General features: G+C 38.0%; 1 protein-coding gene across 5 annotated transcripts in view; it reads left to right on the top strand.

Annotated features, from left to right (window-relative positions):
- Positions 1 to 12,813, top strand: part of Vps54 (VPS54, GARP complex subunit) — a 114,151-nt gene that overhangs the window by 13,397 nt on the left and 87,941 nt on the right. Inside the window, exon 1 of one of the 5 annotated variants that reach the window (XM_023720833.1) lies at positions 9,657 to 9,759. The exons of the other annotated variants lie outside the window; for them this stretch is intronic. The gene's annotated coding sequence lies outside the window, so the exon portion shown is untranslated. Of the gene's footprint in view, positions 1 to 9,656; positions 9,760 to 12,813 lie in introns of those variants that run through there. 5 annotated transcript variants of the gene reach the window in all.

The raw sequence follows: 12,813 nt of genomic DNA on the forward strand, positions 1-12,813 counted from the left end.
TCTCCCCTCCCCTCCCCCTCCTCCTCCCCAACCCCATTCCTCTCCTTCTCCTCCTCCTCCTTCTTCTTCTTCTTCCTCTTCTTCTTCTCCTCCTCTTCTTCTTTCTCCTCCTCCTCCTCCTTCCCCCCCCCTGCCATCCTGTTTTCTAGCTTCATCATCACTTTCCAATACTCCCTCCACACCTGCCCATAGGGATGTTGACAAGGACTGCTTATTCTATGATTTGGCTGCTTTTCTGTGAATTTTGGTTTACTGCCTGTCTCTTCCCTTCTCTCCATCTTCAGACTTAACACTAAGTAAGGACACCGGAAGACTAGATCCAGCATCCTAAAATTTAAAGTAATTTTAAAACTTTGACTGGCATAGTTCAAATTTTAATGCTTACTGGTTATTTTAAAAGATGTTTATAATAGTAATGGTTGCAATTGTTTACTGTCTAATGTGCCAAATATTATCCCAGAAGCTTACATAAGTTATTTAATTTAAATCTTACATCATTCCTGTTAGGAAGATAATTTTGCTATCCTATTTTACAAATGAGGAAACTGAGAAGTAAGAAAGTAAGAATGTTACCAGAGGTCATACAGTTAATAAGTGTCAGACATGTAACTCCCTTTATGGCCAGTTTTTATGAGTGGTGCATTATTTTTCAAGAAAGGTAGATATATCTAGAATCAAATTTTAGAAAGCCAAGTAATGTTATACAAACAAAATATACTTTGAACTTAGCTTTTTATATTATTTTGAATGTATATAATTTATATTAAGTCATTGTTGGTGGCTAGTCTGTCCACAATGTTCATTTGTTCATTCAATAAATGTTTGTGGAGTTTATTAAATGCATTGATTCTGTGCTGGGTATAGTAGTGAATGGTAATGGTAATGAAACAAATACAAACGTAATATATTGTGTGGGGAAGGAAACAAGTAAATAAAAAATTACTTATACTTTGAAAAAGTACTATAAAGATCACAAAATATAATACTGGTGATAGAGAATAATGGGAGAGAGGCTAATATATATTGGATTGGGGAAATGAAGGGAAAAAGAGAAATGAAGGGAAACAGTGGTCAGAAAAGATCTGACCCACTGCTAACATGTATAATCACTGTTAACATTTTATTATGTAATTGTCTGCACAATATATATTATTATAAAAAGTTTTATGTCAAAATGAGATTGTACCATATGTTTATTGCGCGCGCATGCGCGTGTATACTGGGGATCACACTTACCAGTCAGGTGCTTATGCTGCTGAGCTATCTCTCCGGCCCTCTGTTCTTTTATAATGTTATCATTGAAGGGCCAGGGAGATGGCTCTGTGGAATAAACGCTTCCCTGGCAAGCACAAGAGCCTGAGTTCAATCCCTGGTTCTGCAAAAAAGAAAAAAAAAAAAGATGGTTATAATGTTATCATTGGGTCTCTCAACAATTGCTGAATGTTGATTTTTAATTCTTTACCTGTTACTCCATTCCAGCCTATACAATCTGGCTTCTTATTATTGTAGTTGACATTACTTTCTGACAATACCAGTGATTTCCTAATTGCCAGAATTGAAGGTTTTCTTTTCTTATTCTGTCTTCACATTCTGCTCTGATATTTCTCTCCTGCTTTTTTTTTTCTCTCATCATCTTGTATGTTTCTTATTTTTTATATTTACTTTATTTATTTATTTGTATTTTTAGTACAGGGTCTACAGGGTTGCACCACACAGATCACACTCCTAGTGGTCCTCCTATTTCAGCCTCCCAAGTGCTGGGATTACAGGCATGCCACCACATCTGGTCTCATTCGTGGTCTCAGCGTGCCCCAGGGGCAGGGCCGGCGGGACATGCAGGGCACACAGGATCAAACCTGTTTGTAAGCTGGTGTTTTAGTCCCTGAGCTGTCTGGCTGTCCCAGTTTCTTGTTGTTTGAATCACAAACTTATTTCTGTTTTTTGTTTTTGTTTTGGTAGTGTTGAAACCCAGAGCCTTCTATACATGTGCTATAAGCATGTACTGTACTGCTGAGCTTTGCATCCAGACCCACAAACTTTTCTTTATATAGTTTTTTCCCACAAATGTTACAGTCTGTACTTAGCCCTCTTTAAACTAATACTCTTCCCAGAGTGATATTTTGAGATTTATAATAATACATAGTCTTGTGGATGAAGTTGCAACTTGTTCATAAATTTTCTAGTTTAATGACTAATAATGGAAGTAACCAAAGTATAGTTCTAGATTTCTCCCCTACTGCTAGTGTAAGCTCTTTTAATAGTCAGAAGTTGTTTTTTTTTTTTGGTACCAGGGATTGAACTCAGGACCCTGCACTTGCCAGGCAGGTACTTAAACCACTGAGCTGTCTCCCTGGCCCTAGTCAGAAGTTTTAAAAAAGAATTGCTAAACTTAATTTTGCTATGTGATTGGTTATTTTTAACAAAAATAATTTTTTTCCAAATTTACTGATCTCAATAGTAGCATGTGGCTGACCATGTTTAAGTCAACAGTTAAACAAATAACTTACTCTGTTCCTTCCAGTTTTTTTTTTTTTAAATCTGTTGCTTATTTATGTCTTTAAAAGATATGGGGGAGTCTTGCTACGTTTCCTAGGCTGGCCCTAAACTTCTTGCTTAATACAATCCTCTTGAGTAACTGAGATTATAGATACGTGCCACTGTGCCCAATTTCTTTTCATTTTTAAACAAGGAGTTAGAAAACAGTTTATTTTCTAGAAATACTCATGCTGTGGTGAGTGTGCATTAAAAATAGATACTTGGAAATATTTCATATTTGCTTGATTTTGCTCCTGAAGATGATGAAGTCTTCTTAAGACTTATATTTGAAATAACCAGCAGTGTGAACAACCTACAGAAATGAGAAAAATCATTGTTAGCTATTCTTCCAATGGAAGACTAATATCTAGAATATAAAATAAAGAACTAAAACAAATTAGAGCAGCCCCCAAATAAAATCCCAATCGAAAAATAAGCAGTTGAAATGGATAGACACTTCTCAAAAGAAGTACAAATGGGCAATAAATGCATGAAGAAATGTTCATCATCTTTAGCCATTTAGAGAAATGCAAGTCAAAGCAACATTGAGATTTCATCTTACTCCAGAAAGAATGCAAAGAACTAAAAAAATAACAAATGCTGGTGAGGCTCAGGGAGAGGGGAAGAAAAACCCTTCTACATTGTTGGTGAGAATGTAAACTAGTATGACCATTGTGGATGTCCTAAGACAATTCCTCACAAAACTAAAAGTAGAAATTCTGTTAAACTGAGCTGTATCTTTTCTAGGTATCTTCCTGAAAAAAGACATCATATAAACAGTGATATATGCATACAGTGTGTATAGTAGAACAACTCACAATATTTAAATCTTGGAAGTGGCCTATATGTGATACACTCTGTGTGTGTGTGTATCCTGTTCAAAGTAGTACTGAAACTTTAGCCAGAGCAGTCAGTCATGGAGATAAAAAGGATACATATAGGAAAGGAAGACGTCAAACAATCCCTATTTGCAGATGATGTTATGGTTTAATAGAAAATCTAACCCCTAGATGTATGTATTACGTACACAATGGTACCTCTGTTCATGCATGTTTTTGTTTGCAAATAATTTGTTTCACAATTATAAATGTTTGACAAAATTTGGTTTTGTTTGGGAGTTCTACATTGGATGACAAGCAGAGCTATGGCCATCCTTCCTGAATAAACACAAATGTGGCCATCTTTTCCAGAATCTCCCCCCACCACACACACCCCGCAGTACTGGGAATTGAACTCAGGACCTTGTGCTCACCAGGCAAGCGCTTATTCTACTGAGCTATCTCCCCAGTCCATTTTCCAGAATCTGAGTTGGCACTGTACACACACACACACACACACACACACTACTTAACCATAAAGAAAGATAAATTTGAGTCATTTGTAGAAAAAAGGATGCATCTTGAGACCATAATCCTAATTAATTTGACAAGTTAAATATTGCCTACTTTCTCTTATATGAGAAACCTAGAGTATAAACTATTTAAAGAGTAAAGCAAAACATAGATGATAGAGAACAGGGAGATAGACTGTAAAGATGAGGAGGCGGTCTGGGAATAAAGGGAGATGGGAGGGTGGGGAGGGCTAAGGGAAGTAAAAATGATTAAGCTGTGATAGGTATATATATCAATTCCCCAAGATGAATGAATTCATTAGGTCTAATTTTTTTTTAAGTTGGTGCTAGCTAATAGAAGTTTCTTTTGTGAATTGCATGCACAAATGTCTTCATAATACCCAATAGACACATTTTTAAAAGATTTTTACAATTGCAGAATTTACCGCCAGGTCAAATCCATTTGTATTTTTGTGTGTGTATGTGTATGTGGAGAGAACCAAAAACTTCTAAGTATAAAGAATTAGAATACATTTTTTTGTGCTGTTAGTAAGATAAAGATTATGTTTAAGTGTTTATCTCACTTTTAAATTTTCTAATCATTTTCATTTTCTTCCTATTTCATTGTACCTTTTTTTTTTTCCTTTTGCAGAACTGGGGATTGAACTCAGGCCTTTGCACTTGCCAGGGAAGTGCTTATTCTACTGAGCCATCTCCCCAGCCCTTCATAGTACCTTTTGTACATGTTCAAAGGGAGAGGGGAAAAGGAACAAAGGGAAAAAAAATTTAAAAAATGAGAAAAGGAAAATGGAAACAAGGCTTTTGTAAATGGAAAGAGGAGGAGGATTTGAAGTGAGAGCAGGGGAATGGGAAAAAAATCAATATATGTCTTATACTGGTACAGATTCTCTATGATGAATGTGATTCTTATGTATATCTAAAATGTACCAATAAAATTTGCTTAGAAAAAAAATTTCTAGAGGGCCAGGAGACAGCTCTATGGACTAAACACCTGCTTAAGCAAGCATAGGGACTGGAGTTTGATCCCTGGCACCACATCCCAAGCTGGCCAACAAGATTGGGCACAGTGGTGCACACCTATAATCCCAGCACTGGAGAGTCTGAAAATAGTAGGATCACTACGAGTCTGAGCTGTGTAGTGAGACTCTGTACCAAATACATAAAAAAAAAAAAAAAGAAAAAACTTCCAACCAGTGGTAATCTATATAATTTATAAGTGGTATTTGATTAAATATTTTTGTTTAAATATGGAAATATTTGATGATAGAATATATGACTTAAAAGTTGATAGAAAAAAAGCTAATAGATTGCTATATAGATAAGAATTCCATGCATAAGAGAAGTCTAGCTCCATGGATATGATCAAAAGAAATTAGTTGTGGAAGTATGTATAGGGCTGAAGTTGATTTACGTAGTATAATAATCCTTATTATACTATATATTCTTTTTTTTCAAAGTTTTATTGATAAACAGATAGCAATGAGACAGTTTCAAATCAAATCGGAAGTACAATTTCAACAAATAATACACTGCATATATTCTTCTTAGTGGTTAATTGCTGTATACAATATACTATATATTCTTGATTAAGAAAGCACTTCATTTTCATAGAATACTTGGAAAAATAAAAAAGCATTGGCAAATAAAAATAAAAAGTTCTGGGGCCGGGGAGATAGATCAGTGGAATAAATGCTTCCCTGGCAAGTGCAAGGTCCTGAGTTTGATCCCTGGTACAACCAAAAAAAAAAAAAAAAATTTATCTTGTATATACCCTTGAAGTGTTTTTGCAAGTAAGTATGCCTTTTTTTAAGTTATGAAGTTAAGATTATACTATATGTACTGTTTTGAAAACTTTCCACTTAACAGTATATGTTAAATATTTTATGTTATTAAATAATGCACAATTTTTTAATCTTTAAACTACATTTCAACATGCATAAAACTTATCAATACACAACATAAAATCTAGCATTGTTAGCCCTGTTTTCAATAGCAATATAGTTAATTTAGTTGTGCTGTAGCTTATTATAAGCTAATTCCTCCTTAAGAGTTTGGTTTTTTATTTTTTTAAGTCTTAAAAATAATTTAGCGGGGCTGGGGAGATGGCTCAGTAGAATAAGTGCTTGCCTGGCAAGCGCAAGGGCCTGAGTTCAATCTCCAGTTCCACCCCCCCCTCAAAAAAAATTAGAGGTTATTTGTATTCATATTTTCAAATGTGTATATATTTGTTTTCATAGTGTATACAGCCTAGAAATAAAACTTAAAATGACTAAAGGAGGAGAATTTGATAGCTAGAAAGGTATATGAATATTCTAGGAAGGAAATGGACTTAACAAAGACAAGGCAGCCTGGATAATGTAATAAATTAGAGGGACAATTTGACCATCTTGTCTTGGATGGAAACTCTTCCCAGGAAATAGGAAAAAAAAAAAAAGTTCAAGGGAAAATAAGATTAATTAGACTGTGAAAGCCGTGAGTACCAGGTTATAAAGTTTTGACTTGTTTTGGAGTTAATAATCATCAGAGGTTTTTGAGTTAAAGTATGGATGGCAGGATAAAAATTTTCTGGGAGAGTAATCCTAAATGGTTTAGGTTAAAAGCAGAGTGCCCCATTAGAGAACATAGTATGATAGAGAGCTGACCAATTAGGATTTTAAAGTAGAATATCACTAATTATAAATAGAAATAAAATGATTAGTAAAAGTGTGTATATGTTAACCACTCCAGTAATACATTTTGTATGGATTGAAAATAGGTAAAAAAAAAAAAAAAGACTTTCACTGTTACCTGTAGTAGGCAGTCTCATGGATTTGTCAGTTGAATGTTTAATGGTTTTCGTATTATCAGTGTTATCTGTAAATATAGCTATTATAGTGTAGAGGTAAGGGAGGAAAGTATTGGACATATGTAGGTAATAGCTATGTTAAATCTCAGCTGCTTATTGAGGCTTTAAAGAATTCCAGTTTCTGTGTACGGTATTATTGTGCCACATAATACTTTGGCAGAGGAAAACATGGCAGCATGATGAGGAACAACAAATCAGTCTTCCCAAGTTTCAAATGCAGACACTGGAAAATAACAACTTGGGGAATAAAAAAATAGATCCTCCAAAGTCAGTATTGGCCCTTGCCTGGGGACCACCAATTTCCTGCTCAGGGTTATGACAACAGAATAAAACACACACACACACACACACACACACTATATATATATATCTATATATCTATATCTATCTATCTATCTATCTATCTATCTATATATTTATTACAAGGGCACCAACTAGCAAGATAGTCAAAGCTTAAAGAGGAACTAAGGCCCTGAGGCTCAGTGTCTTTGGCCTTTATTGGTTATACAACTTGACTGAGGAGTGTGGTGGTGGCTTGCAAGAAGTGGTGATGGTAAACTGCTGATGTGATTAAGGTTCAAGAATGAGAAACAGTGAATTTTTGAACAAATACACAGGAACAGATCATAATTAACTAGTATCCTGATTGTCTGTTAATGATGAATACCTGGCTAGAAGAAATTTGGGTGAGCCAAAGTCTGCAACCGCCATTTTGTCTTGCTTTGAAATGCCAAGACTTCACAGACAATTCACTAGTCTCAGCTCTGGCTGTTGATTTAAAGATTGTCCTGTCTATAAGTCAGCCATGGGTCTCACCACAAGTTATGTGGACTCTCTATTTTTTGTGCCAATTTATTAATATTAGTTACTGCCTGCTCTACACTGTGCCAAGCTGGTCCTCAACAAATCAGGAATGATCTAACAGGAAAATTAAAAGCTACAGAGAAACTAGAAACAGAACAAAATATAAAGAAAAAGGAACAGTGTATACTTACTCCCTGGCTCCTGGCTGATAGGAAAGGGACAAAGTGAAAACAGAAGGGCCTCGGGGAGAAACATGATGGTAGTTGCTGTGACCTACAGGGTCAACATAGGATATTGTCCATACAGTAGTCCTTTGAGAGGCAACAGCTATTGAGTGACTTTGAGCACCTGCTGAATCTCTGGAAAGAGTGCCTGTTCAGAACCATTCCAGGGAAGAGTTAATTTGTTTGAACCAGGGACTCAGAGCAGCTTCAAAGTAACTTCATTTTAGAGCTCACAGTATTACTTTCCCACAATGGCTGTGTAAGAGACAAATACAGGGGACATTTGTGTTCAGCACTGGGAAAGAGACCTCCTGAGGAGTTTGAGCTAGAAGATACAGGCCTGGCCCTCATAGCTAAAGACCAAGCTCCACCTGAATTGTTCTGGAATTGAATGTCTCAGCATTAAACGCTTCACCCTATACCTATTGCCTGCAAGTACTGGCATCCAGTGCGTATCTAGTATCTTGCTGCTTTCTTTATCTACTAGTATGAACAGGGATATGTTGGCCACTGCCCCAAAATTGTAGATCACAGAAGAAAACCATACAAGCTCACAGAGAAATTTCTTCTCTTTCTCTGGTCTGTGTGTGTGTGTGTGTGTGTGTGTGTGTGTGTATGTATTCTTTTTTTCTTCCTCTTTCAATAGTTCATTGGGGGGCTGGTGAGATGGCTCAGTGGTCTAAAGCACCTATTTGAAAAAGCTTAGCAAAGCAAAGGGACCACGGTTCAATCCCCCAGCACCACATGCCAGCCAGCCGCGCCCTCTGGTGGGCTGAGCTGGCCACAAACACACACACACACATAAATAAATAAATAGTTTAAAAAAAAAATAGTTCATTGGGATTTTGGGAATTTTTCCTTTGTACTTTTTGTCTCCCCTTTAAAAACAAAAAACAAAAAACATCAAAAAGGGCCGGCCAAATAGCTCAGTGGATTAAAGTGCCTGCTTAGGCAGACACAGGGGCCGGGAGTTATATTCCCTGACCTACTGTGCCAGCCTGCCTGTGGGGTGTGCTGAGATGGTGGTTGAGACGGGGTGTGGTGGAGCGCCTCTGTAATCGCAGCACTTGGGAGGCTGTAAGCAGGAGGATCACTACAAGTCCAATCTACGCAGTGAGACCCTGTACACCCTGTACACCCTGTCCTAAATACAAACAAACAAACAAAAAAAACCCCTTTCTCCTTCTCTTTCCCCTATTTTTTCTCCATTATAGTTAGTCTTCAGTTAACTGTAATCTTCCTTTTTTGTTATGGGAATTAGACCTAGGGACACTATACCATTGAGCTATACCCCCAACTCTCAAAAAATTTTTTTTTAAATTTTGAGAGAAGATGGACCTTAAACTTATCATCTCCCTGAAACATCCTTCCAAGCAGCTAGATTATGGCAATGCACCACCAGACCTAGCTGTAGCTGTTTCTAATAGCAATATAGTTAATGGTTTAGTTGTGCTGTAGCTTATTATAAGCTAATTCCTCCTTATTTAAGAGATACTTCCATACTTGGACACATTTATGTATTTGATACAGGGTTTTGCTGCACAGGGCTGATACAGGGTTCTGACTCATAGTGATCCTCCTGTCTCAGCCTCCCCAGTGCTGGGTTTTGGTGCTGGCATGGTGTGCCCAGGATTCATGACCCGGCACAGCATATGGTACCAGAGATTGAGCTCTGGTCTTTGAGCTTTCCAGCCAGGTGTTTAGACCACTGAGCTATCTTGGATGTTTATCTTTTGAGCCATTTAAAACTTGACAAGTGTTTAGTTTTTTTCTTGCAAAATTTTGTTTAAAATATAACATCGTTGCCCCATGATGGTGCAGCTGGTGAGAGAAGTGAGTTTTTCCCTTCACTTCCTCTATCACCCCAAGATGCCTCAGCTGGGAAGAGGAGTCTGAGTTTGACTCCTTTCCTCCATGGACCCGGGATGGTACATTTGACTAGAGAAGTCACACAATAGGACCCTGGATAAGGTGCACATCATGGACAGGCAGAACTAGAGGTGTGGAAATATCTCATGAAACACTGAATCCAGGACTTAGCAACCGGCCTTGCCAGAGGAATCCAGGAGACTGCCCTCCCCATCTTCTTGCATCAGTGAAACCAAGCAGCTAGGGGAGTGCCAGCCACACAGTAAGACTGTGACTAGGATACACATGAGGGACAGGCAAGATTTACTGAGATGGAAAAGTCCAAAACACAAGCCAAAAAGGTGGTAAGTTAGGTGAACCAGCATTGTGCTGAGGGACAAAGACGTGGAAAAAAAGCAGGTGGGTAGAGGCATCTCCCCTTTAAAAAAAATTAATTTTATCTTGTTTTAGTTTTGTTTGTATCTTACTTTCTTTTCCTCTTCCTCAGGTTTTTCCCTCTTCTTTTCCTTGTTCTTTTTTTCCTCTCTTTTCTAAACATTTGAGAAGAGTTCCAGCCACAGAAAACTAATCCCATTCCTCCAAACCCAGAGACCAAATTCAGATAATCCCTCAAATATTCCTGTACTTTCTCTTTCCTGTACTCTCTTCACTAGTTTCCCAAACCTTGTGTGATCATCCCTTTTCCTTCAGCCTTGTTTCTAATTTCTTTCTACACTATCCTCCTTAAATTTCCCCACTGCAGGGTAAAACTGCTCTACCAAGGGGAATACCTTGCATAAAAATTCCTAGTTTGGGATTGGTTTTGTTGTGTAACTGTAGACTAACTGCTCCTATGATTTAAATACAAAATCAGTAGTTTCCACAGTTTGTCAATTTCTAAATTGTACTTACTGCTTATTCTTTCTACTACTTGTATTACTTTACCAAGGATGTCATATATGTTTTAATCAGTTGTTCGGTAACAATACTTTGAAGCTCTGGGGTAATAACCTCACTATAGCCCTAAACCAAAGGACTGGGGACTAAGCCAGATACCAACATCCCACTCTTTGGGATAATACAAACTAAGAGTCTCCTACACAAAGGTGACATCCTTAAAGAACAGATTTTTTTGCTAGAGAGTTTCCTATAAATGGAAGACATCCTTGAAGAATAGACGTTTCCTACAGAGACCTTGATACTGCTGATATAGTTACCTACTACAAAAACTCACAAGGATTATCACAGAAAATAAAAAATTATTTGAAATTGAAAATGACTGGGCAAGGAAGCAAAATGCAATCTCAGACCTCTAGCCCATCCAGAACAAGTCCAGGAAGCATTGATATATAAGAAATTGGAAAATACACACCTGAAATTGATGAAATGCAAGCAACCAAAGTAAAGAAAAACAATCCATGAGGCTACAGATGAAATCACATCAGAAACAATGGGGTAAAAAAGGGCCAGTCTGATAGCTCAGTAGATTAAAGCATCTGCTTAGGCAGGTGTATGGCCCGGGGATTCAATCCCTGTCCTGCTGTGCTGGCCCTGTCCCTGGGGCATGCTGAGATAGCGAATGAGACTGTGCATGGTGGCGCCCGCCTGTAATCCCAGTGCTTGTGAGACTGAAAAACAGGAGGATCACTGTGAGTCCAGTCTGTATAGTGAGACCCTGTAGATCATGTACTAAATACAAACAAAAAAACAACTAGGTTAAAAAAAAAAGTCATTGTTTATAAAGGAATTGCTCAGCAAATCTATAGTAGACGTAGATTAAAAAAATAGATGATTATAGGAAGAAGATGGAAACTGTGAATAATCAATACAGGAAAGAAATAGAATGCATTAAATGGATTCAAACAGATATCCAGAACATTAAAATTCCATTAAAGCTGTTAGAACTGGTTGAAGAGAACTGAAGACAGACTTTAGACCTTGAAGACAAGATTGTGGCTAGTGATCATGAAAAGAGCTTTTAAAAATAACAAAAGATGAGGATGTAACAATTCAATAGCTGCAAGATGACACACCAAAAAAAAAAAAATAAAATAATTGGTGTTAATGAAAACATAGAAGTCAACACAAATGGCAGAAAAGAGAATTGTAGAAGTCATAGCAGAAAATTTCCCAAGCATGGGAAAAGAATCTGACATGCACTTCAGTGAGGCATATAGTATTCCAGTTAGCCATAACCAAACTAGGTCTACACTTAGACATCTAATAATCAAGTTGCCAGAAATTTAGCACAAGAACAGAATCATAAAGCTGTTAGAAAAAAAAAGAAAAGATCACCTATAAAGGAAAGCCCATCAGACTCATGGCAGACTTCTCAACACAAATCCTCAAGTCAAAAGAGCTTGATGAAATATTTCAAGTCCTGAAAGAGAACAACTTCCAACCCAAATTGATGTGCCCTGCAAATTATCTTTCAAAATTAATGGAAAAATAAGAGATTTCCATGACAAACAACAACTGAAGAAATTTATGAGCACCAAACACACTACAAAGGATACTGTAAGATATTCTAGACAGATTAAAATGAGTACAATTTCAAGAACAACAAAAAGAAACCACCAAACAGGGCAAGCAATGAAACGGGGAAAGTAGGGAACCAATAGCAGGAAAATAATATGACCAAGATAAGCCAATACGTGTCAGTTATAACCATCAATGTAAATGGTCTCGATTCACCAATCAAAAGAAACAATGGCAGAATGGATCAAGAAGCAAGATCCAACAGACCCAGAGCGCAGGCCCGGTGAGTGAGTGAGAGGACCTAGGACCCTCCAGATCCTGAATAGACCCAGAGCACAGGCCCGGCGAGTGAGTGAGATGACCTGGGCCGCGGGATCCTGAACAGACCCAGAGCACAGGCCCAGTGAGTGAGTGAGACGACCCACGCCACGGGATCCTGAACAGATCCAGAGCGCAGGCCCGGCTAGTGAGACTACCGAGGCCGCGGGATCCTGAACAGACCCAGAGCGCAGGCCCAGCGTGTGAGTGAGACCACCAGGGCCCTCTGGATCCTGGACAGACCCAGAGCGCAGGCCCGGCGAGTAAGTGAGATGACCCAGGGCCCGGGGATCGTCATTTGACCCAGGCTGCATGCAGGCCCAGCACAGAGCCCTTCAGCAGAACTCCCTGCAAAGAGGCTAGAGGCAAGACCCACCCAGCTGATTCAGGAGCAGAACATCTTGCCAGAG

This window comes from Octodon degus, unplaced genomic scaffold (assembly GCF_000260255.1).
Source record: "Octodon degus isolate 3935 unplaced genomic scaffold, OctDeg1.0 scaffold00078, whole genome shotgun sequence".
Taxonomy (NCBI): Eukaryota; Metazoa; Chordata; class Mammalia; order Rodentia; family Octodontidae; genus Octodon; species Octodon degus.